Source organism: Passer montanus, unplaced genomic scaffold, assembly GCF_014805655.1.
Source record: "Passer montanus isolate IOZ18808 unplaced genomic scaffold, ASM1480565v1 scaffold26, whole genome shotgun sequence".
Taxonomy (NCBI): domain Eukaryota; kingdom Metazoa; phylum Chordata; class Aves; order Passeriformes; family Passeridae; genus Passer; species Passer montanus.
The window spans coordinates 7681861-7691305 of NW_024367261.1; the positions used below are offsets into that span (position 1 = coordinate 7681861).

At 40.8% G+C, this 9445-nt stretch overlaps 1 long non-coding RNA gene across 1 annotated transcript; it reads left to right on the forward strand.

Moving 5' to 3' along the window:
* Positions 1–253: 253 nt before the first annotated feature.
* On the forward strand, positions 254–9091 carry LOC120503575. The gene is made up of 2 exons (XR_005627788.1): positions 254–439; positions 531–9091. It is a non-coding gene; the product is annotated as an uncharacterized LOC120503575 (long non-coding RNA).
* Positions 9092–9445: the final 354 nt, after the last annotated feature.

Consider the following 9445-nt stretch of genomic DNA (forward strand, 5'->3'; position numbering starts at 1 on the left):
TCAGTTTAGAATAACGTAGTCTGGAAGTAATATTGCTGCCATCCAGCTAGTGTCTGTGGAACAGCATTCTCCTGCCTTCTGAAGCATTGGCATTGAAGATGGATAGATATGGAGATATTTATACTTTGTGCTGCTGCCTTTTAAAATATTTTTATTTTTTTTAAAGGGAAATTCATTCTCACCACTAGAGAGGGGCATGTTTTGGTTGAGATATTCTGCCCCCCCCCACCTCCACCCTGAGTGAAATACTGGACCACATCAGCATCCGATTTGGGTGCGTCATGTGGTTTCTCATGTGATGCTGGTCTCACTGCACTTTGGAGAGTGAGCCTTTGTGACTGCACTCTTGGACAGTAGCATCCAGCAACATAGGATACTTTGGGGAGGGAAAGGAAAAGAGGCAGCCTCCCAGAAATGCCTGAAAGCCCAGAAAAATAAAGTTATGACAATTTTTTATAGTTATTGTTTCTTCTTAACTGTTTTGGCTTTTATTTTTAATTCTGGGTCTTCCCTTTTCTCCGTTCCTTCAGGCAGAAAGCTGCACCGTTTGGAAGAAGCAAGTCAGTCTTTCCTCACAGCTACAATGCTGCACCGCTTTCGACAGAACCTGCTTTTCCCTCCATTTACCTGGGTGGCTGCTGCTCTTTCTGCTGCTGCTGGGGCTGCTGCAGTCTTGCTGCCTGCGCTTCGCCCTGGCTTGGCTGACTCGAAACTCTCTCATCTGCACATTGCTAAGGAAGAAGAGCGATGGAGCCGCGGATTTTTTTTTATTGGTTCTGGAAGCCAAGGGTTGCAATATGTGATGATTTTGGGGTTTTCTGTGGCGTGGTGGAGGGAGGAGAAAGGAAGGGTGTTAATCTAGGATAGGGTGGGTGAAAGCTTAAAGAAATATTATGTAAAGTAATCCAGTGCTCGACCAGGGCATCAGCATCAAGAATCCAGCCTCTGCTGCTCCAGAGGATTAACATGGGGAAGTCACAGTGCTGCAGTCGGGTTTCACCTCAGTGTTGTGCTGGAGATGGATAAATAAGGTATCGGTTGCATCTGCCTGTTAAGGCAAAGCCAAGGGAGAAGGAGAGAGTGAGCGAATGCAAATGCAAAGGAAAAAGAAATGCTTTGTGCCGTTTGTCTGATTCTGTGGATTCTCACTGCAGAGAGGATGGTTTGATTAACAAAGCAATGTATGGATGGAGGGACTGTAAATTGTAGCTTGAGCATTCCTGGTGCTGTCAGGGAGTGAACTGATGAGTTAGGTGGCTGTAGGAATATCCCCAGGGAAAACAGCAGCCTCACACTCTGTGTGTATATATCTGTGTATGTACGTGCTTTTGTGTGCATGTGAACATGTAGAGAAATGAAAGAAAGACATTTCTGACCAATTTACAGAGGACGTTTGTGAGTTTGCTGGGTCAGACTTGATTGCAGCTTGTATTTTCAGCTCTAGCTCTACACCCATTTCCTGACTGAGGTGGCACTCTGTGAAAACAGATGGTAGGCAGTATTCTTTTAAGAAATGTGAAAGCAGATCCTTTCCACTTAACACCTTGAAGCACTGAGTCTTCTGCACAGTGATGAGAGAAACCGTGGGGTTTCATTTTCTCCACCTTAAAATCTCTATAAACACAGCTGTATTCAGTATGGTGAAAAATTCTATACTGTAAATAGAAATGTGATCAATCTAATCAAAATAAATGCATCCCAGATGACTTCTAGACCAGCTGGCTACCACAGTCATCAGATGGCTAAATCCTAAACTGAGCATTTGTATTCAGTGTTATACTTGCATCTTTTTATTTTTCCCTTTTTTTCCTTAGACTTTCAAAATCAGCTTCTAATTGAAAAAGATTCTTCGTATATTGAGAAAAGCCTTCATTCGGCACTTGATTTCTGTGAAATGTAGCTGGGGGTATTTTTTATTGTGGAATTTGCTTGGGGTAGTTTTAGAGCAGGTAGACTTGTCACAGTACAGGCATATTTCATTTGGTAGGTATTTCATTTGGCCATATCTGAACAATGCAGAAAGAGGGAAAACAAGCACTGCACTCAGCTTGCAGGGCTTGGCATGGATTCGAGCAGCTGCCTATCAAGAAAGACGGGGTTTTTTCCTTTCCTTTTTTCCCTTTTATACAAAGCCATAGACTATAATGTCATACTAAAATGTATATGAGGGGATTTCCCAATAGTCATGGTGAGCTACCCTGCAAGACACCCGTCTGGTCCTTCCACTATTTGTTCCCCAGCCTACAAAGGCAGCCCTGTGTGTCGAATTGTATTTAGCCAGCTGTTGGATAGCATTCTTGTGCTGGGGGCTAAGGAGTCTTATTACTCCCGAACTGTAGTTTTCTGTTTGCTTAAAGAAAAACAACTTTGGCAATACAGCAGGCTCTGCAAAGGAATTTATTCCACTCCTATACATTTCTGAGTCTGTTGTGTGCTTCTAACTCAGGCGGTTTAAAGCAAGTGAGGAAGGAGGAGGAGAGACTCTGAACTAGCAGCTTCAAAGCTGCAGAGACGAGCAAAATGTCAGCAGCTTGTAATTAGGAGCCCATGGTTACGTCAGTGCCTGTATCTCTCCAGGAATTGCTATGAGATGTGTGCCACAAAGCAAAAGAAGTCTCTCATAACCTGGTTTAAAAGCCTGGCTCAAACAAGAAAGAGCAAAATGGATTAATGAATCTGCTGTGTTCCTAAGTCAGATGTGGATGGATTACATGCACAAGTTTGCTGAATTCTGCAGCAGTGAAGACTGAATTATGGCATGCATTCACCAAAAGTGCAAATCCTTCAGGAAAAAATGCAGATGAGCAGTCTATCCTTAAAAATTTCTTTCCTAGCTCTGTCCTGTACAGACAGCTGCATGACATGGAGGCATGCTCTGAAGGAAGAGACCGGCAAGCTGCACAAAGGTGTTTAAAAGGAAGGGTGCAATTAGACACAAAGCAAGCCTGCTGAAATTCTGCTCTGGCATTACAGATTTGATACTGAAATACCACCCCAGAGGAGACCGGCTGGGCTCTGGTGTGGTTTATATTAAGGCTTCTCTGGTTAAGAACGAGGGGGGAGGGACAGGGCTTCCTGCAGCATCTTGCAGCCATGCAGAAGTCCCCAGGGCTGTGGGAAGTGGGAGGGATAGATGTGCTCTTAAAGACACATGCCCAGATCCTGGCAAGGGGCTTTCTGACCTCTGCAATTATTTTTAGGTCTGTGAAGGCAACTTGGCAGTGCTTAAGCAGTGAGATTGCAGGGGGTGTTTAATCTCCTGCGACTGGCCTTTCTCTGTGTCAGGGCTGCAAGAGTATATAGGGCTTTTATCAATACCCCTCCACCACATGCAGCATGCATGTCTGTCACTGTTCCCAAAGACCAGTTACTGGAGGTCTGGTGTGGTTCCCTGCTACCAGCAGAAGTCACTTGCAGTTCAGCTCTGTTGTAGTTGCTTTTAAATTTACCAGGATAGGTAGATTGGATTATACAAACAGTGGGGGTGGGTGGTTTTTGGTTTGGATTTTTTTTTTTTTTGATTGTGAACATAAATTTGTAGAGGAGGTGACCCTGTATATTAAACCAATAGCTCTTTGAATTGTGTGTAGTATAATTTAAATATACTTACTTTAATTAATAGAAGGTTACAAAAGCTGGCATTGTCTGAGGCTGTTTAATTTACATCTTAGGTTTAGTCGATGAGCATAACCTGCCTGATTAGAATAGTGTATTCTGCACAGCCAACAGGGTGGAAGGCATTATTTTGTTTGTGTTAGTTCAAACAGCTGGTCATTAATGCAGGCCCCATCTCCAGAGTGAAGTGCTAGTGGACATGAATGGCTGCCTGATTAATGCTGCCCCTCGACGGGTCCTTCATCCAGCAGCGATGCTCGCAGCAGAATAATGCAGCGGGATTTGATTGCGCTCTAACAGGGTAGTATGTCATTGTGTCACCCAGCGATCGAGGTTATTATGGGCTAGGGCAGACAGACGGGACAGTGGGGTTACTAGACCGTGGCATTTTTAGAAATGCAGGGCTGACCTACTTAGAGTTATTCTTGCTGGCTGGCAGCTGCCTGGTGCAGGGCTCCCCCGGATAGGCTGCGGCTGTTGCTAGGGGGAATTAGCATGAATTTTTCCACATACAGACTCAGTGATTGAATGATAAAAGCTGACTGGAATTAAAGAGATTCGGTTCAGTATTATGCAGATTTATCTCCCTCATTTTTTTTCTCTCTCTGTCAAATGCATAAAAAGGAGCAGAAAACAGTTTGTTTCCATTTATTTTTGACCTATTTTTTTTTTTTTTTATAGGGGAGGGCAGAAGTGTTGTGAGGTCATAATTTAATATTTAGGCTGTTGAAATGATATGATAGTGGGCATGCATCTTTAATGTATGGAAGATTAAAATGCTGCCTCTCTGGAAGGGAATGAAATGAATATATTTTGTGTTTTGGTTGGCCAGCCTCCTCTTTTTATTTGAAGCCATGTCAGATTCTTTCGTCTGGAAAGGGGAAGCATACACCAGGTTTTATTGCATAACGTTACTCTTAGCTATTTTTAGCTATCTGTACTTTAAAAAATTAGTCCTATTTATGCTAGTGGATGAAATTAATCCCCAGGCTATGCCTTATGCATGTGGAGACAGATGCCCAGGGTAGCTGCAGTGTTGTGTGTCATGTTCATCTGAAAAGGTGTTTACATACTGCAAGCTTATCAGCACTGCATACCTAGCAGAGTGATGGTGCCTGAAATGTAATCAGATCAATTAGAGAACTCTTCTGGATTTTGGAGTATTTTTCAGGCCCTGGTTTGAAGTTGGAATCTCTAGATGGCCTTCTTTTATTTATCTATATCTGCCTAAAACAGTGTTATCTTTTCATAGAACTCTGTGCTCCCTTAGGAAGCAAATAAAAACAATACTCAGTGAAGAATCCTTTGATGTAATCATGAATATTTCCTTTGTTATTATCACTAATTATAGAAGATCTTTGTTTAAACTGCTATTTCCCTCTGTGTGATCTTTTGCCAGGCAAAGAAGTTCCAATTTAGTACTTATAATTTTAAGTTAATATTCATGGCAATGCATCATGACATCACACTCAAATAAGCGGAAATTTTCAAAATATGAGACAGTGGAGGATGGGAGAGAAGGACCCACATGCCTTTGGAATTGCAAAATAAAAAATGGGACCCAGTGCTGAAAAGTAGTGAACACATTTTTGTCTGAAACAGTTTAATTTCAAACATTTGGATGAATGAGATACCTTTTAGAGGGGTGTGAACAGCTTTCACATCTGAGGTACCTTTTAGAGGAGTGTGAGCTTCCTGTTCATCTTCCCTGGACCCAGAGCTGTCCTGCTTTAGCCCCTGGAATTTATTGGGAAGGCATAAAAAAAATGAAACCAGAAATGGAGACATGAATTTGAATGCATTTTGTGGCTGAGGTAAAGCATTTAGTTCCTACAGATTTGAATTTCCTATGTCTTTTTCCTGGTATTGATTCATTACTGAAACTCACACCACTTCCTTCTCTGCTCCTTCCTGACAGTCTCATGGAGTGACAGATATTTAGAGAAATGAAAGCAAGGAGGGGCACTATTTGATGCCCAGTAATTGTGTTTGCCTTGTCTGTCCTTGGAGGTTACTCCAGAAAGTTGTGGTCCCACTTCCCTCAGCAATATTCTCTTGATCAAAATCTGATGCCCTGCTCCACTTTCCTCTAGGATGCTGCAGGATGCTAGGCAACAGACAGCTTTTGTCTACAGTTGTCTCTTGAGGTTCTTGCCCTTGTTGGTTGTAGCCAGTTTTAGTTTCATCCAGTTCATCTGAGATATTAGCTGACTTGGGCTTCAGCAAATCAAAATAAGCATGCGATACTATAATAATGCAGTACCCCATTTTCTAGAAAAAATCATTTGAGTGTTTGGTATATTCATGCTAAAAAAGAGGGAGTTCAAAGAAAAGAAACGAACAACAACCTGGAAAAGAGTCGTGTCTTTGCTCTTTATCTGGATTTCAGCACACTGATTGTTTATAACAAACAATCATATCAGGCAGTTTAACAAACCATCAAGTGATATATTAAATATAAAAAATATAGTGCACCAGAAACTGTATTCAATGTAAATTGAATTTTTGCCCTGCTGAAAGTCTTGTCAATGAGAATTTTTCCAAACAATTGAATGTGTGAATGATGTGATCATAATACTTTGGGTAATTATGAGCAGCAGAAATATGGAGTTAATGAAACAAATCAAAAATCTGAGCTGTGTGTGTGTGTGTGTGTGTGTGTGTGTGTGTGTGTATAACACATAAGAAACAGGATGCCAGAGGAGTTTGAAATACATGTCTGCATTGAAAATATTGTCAATTGTGCGCATTCTTTTGAAAAACCCATGTTAATGACTTTCTGATGATCTCCTCTGAGGTTTCTATTCTTGCTACAACTTACACCTCCTACCTTGAAGTTTCTTACCTACAAAAGATTGTATTTTTCAACATTCTTGTACTGTGACCTCTCCTGTGAGCTATGAAAGATCTATTATGCTGAGTTTCATGCTCTAGGGTAGCTAAGTGAAAGCTGCTTTACTGGGAGCATATGCAGGCAATAATTTTTTTCCCCATCAAAATACCTAGAATCTTGCCTCTATTTGCAGCTGTGAGGTGGCTGTACAGATGGGTCTATTCCTGACATCAAAGTCTTGGCCAGTCATTGATTTGCTGAGCATTTTGTGATTTTATGGCAACTTTCTGTTTTTCTCAAAATGATCAGAGGATACAGGATATAGAGCAACTCATCCAGATTCCCATGCCACAAGAAGTGAGTTGACTCCCAGCCTTCACATCCTGCAGGGCCATACAGATCAGTTCTTCTGTAGCAAATGTGTTTCAGTTTCAATTTCAAACCAAAAGTACAAGGAATTGTCTCATATTTCTTAAAAGACTGGCAGTTAGCACATTCCTTTTATTGCAATGCAGTAGGGAATACAAATGTTTAACAAAATAAAATAATCCTTACAAGATTTTTTTTCTGTGATCCATTAACATGGAAACAAACTCTATTACAAATGCTCCTGTAAGAGCCAGGTGCAGCACTATCGTGGCACTCACATTCCTGCTCTTCCTGCATGCATGCATGTGTGTGCCTGTGCACTCAGAATTGCTGCATACATGTAGTGTGGGTGTGTGGATACAAGACACAAGCATAACTTACACAAACACAGCGCTGAAGCATATAGCATGCAATCATATGCCTCTAGATATATGATGTTGTTTTTTCTATGATGAAAAGTGGCTTGAGATGAAATGTAGGCAGTTCTGGTGTGTAGCACCAGCCATTGTTTTAATGCTATCATCCCATTCAACACCAGCAAAGACAAAAAAAGCCCCAAAACACGTTAATGTGTGATAGAAGGGTAGCAAAAAGGGCAGTGTGATGAAAAATGGGGTGTACCTAGATAGCTGTGTTTCATAACCACTTGTGCCTTTTGTAGACATGTAAAATGAAATGTATGATGGGCTGTTTAAGACAGAGAGAGATATTTTAAATTATTGCTAATTCTTCCCTACTGCTCTTAGGCCACACCTACTTCAAAAGTGAATCCAGACTCAGATCTTGACAGAGATCATGACCCTGTTGAAACCAATGGCTGTTTTATTCTGGAATTCAGTTGGGCCAGGATTTCATCTCTTGTGTTTTCCCCTGAACATGTCTTTTTTTCTATACTCTTCCTCCAAAGTGTGGTGTTTCTGTTTCTACTTTTTCCCCCCTCTGTTCCTCTGAAAATTCTTTGAAAGGTTACTTTTTTTGTTGAGCAATTTACTATAAATTTGCTCTTGAGTAGAAAAAAAATGTGGGGAAATATCACTTCCCTCCTGAGCTAGTAAAGTAGAGTTGCAGTGAGTCTCAATAATAATGTTTTTCTGAATACTCCTGCTTTCATCATAAAATGTCTTTAGTTTTTAATGAAAGGGAACAGGCAGTGAACAAAACAAATATACCAAAGAGAATCTGGTCTCTTAACAGGCTGCAGAAACTCGGGTAATGAGATGGCTGGTGTCTTGACCTACAAAGCTAGGGCTCTTAGAAATGTCGAGGGAGGCAGAACGCAACAATTTCAAACAAGAAATGCTTTCTAGTTCTCTAGCCACTTGTGCTGTTATCATCATTAAGGTTAACAGTGAATTCATTTATCTTTTTTTTTGACACTTTAGTGTTGCATAAACAGTACTCACACCGATATTCAAAGAAATTATTCATATGGAGGCAGGTATACCACAGCTATGTCAGTTATGTCTGGGTTTGCCTTGTTTTTCTTTGTTATATACAGACATAGCAATTAGGCTCTTTTGAGGTCAAAATGTTTTTGATATTTCAAAGTTAGAGACATTTGAAATAATGGCAGTTAGTAGAGGACATTAGAGATAGAGTTTTGGGCAGTATTTTATCTGCAGAAAACATGCAGGATGCAGGAGGTAGTGCATGGTGCTGCAGGCTTGGTACGGTTACAACTGAAACAAATGGCTGGTGAATCTTGATGTAAATCTCCTGCTTGTGACCTCTACAGATGGCAGTGTATTACAGATCTCAGCTGCAATTTCTGCTAACACACACATACACTGTATTAGCTGAACTATATTTGTTGGTGTGTCATCTCCAGCATCTCTTCATATTAGTCCTTTATAACTAAAACCTACAATTGTTTGTAACTGCAGATGAGATCACAAGTTCCAGTTTTTCTTCATCTTGAAATGGCAGGTCTGTGTTATGCACCTCTGTGAGTTTTCTGAATATATCACTTTTAAAAAGGAGCAGAAGTTCCAGCACACTTCAGTGCCCTATTTGCTATGTCACAGACTGTGGATCTTCTTTCCATCAAGGGTTTTATGCTAAAAGTCAGGGAATCACACACTTGCCTTCAAATTTGACTTTGGTTCCTTGGAATGATACTCACCCAGACTTTTGTGATTGTGATTGTGAAAAATTACTTGCAAACATTAAAAATAACCCCTTCTGGTGCCTACATTTGCATTTTCTGTTCACATTTGATATGAGTTTAGCTGAATATGAGACATGAAGATTAAATCTGATTCCATTCCTCTGAAATGTTTTCTTTCCCTTGTTTTATGAGAGTAATCCTATTTGTTTTAGAAGCAAGTGAATGGCAGGCCAAGAAGCCCAAATGAACAGATGTTTGATTGCACAAATCAGGTATTCATGTTATGATGCATTCCTAAGAAGCAGGACAGGGAGTTAATGCTGTGCAGATCAACTTGGTTGTGTCTTTTCAAACAGCAGACCATCTGAAATCAGGACTATAAGGCTGAGTGAAATGCTGGGCCTGGTGGAACATTGGAGAGCTGGGTTAACTGGGGTGCTCCCACTTCAAAGGGAGTCTCCAAATTTTCAAGTACTGCCAGTAATTGGTTCCTTTCTTTGCTCAGCCCAACTGATGCTATT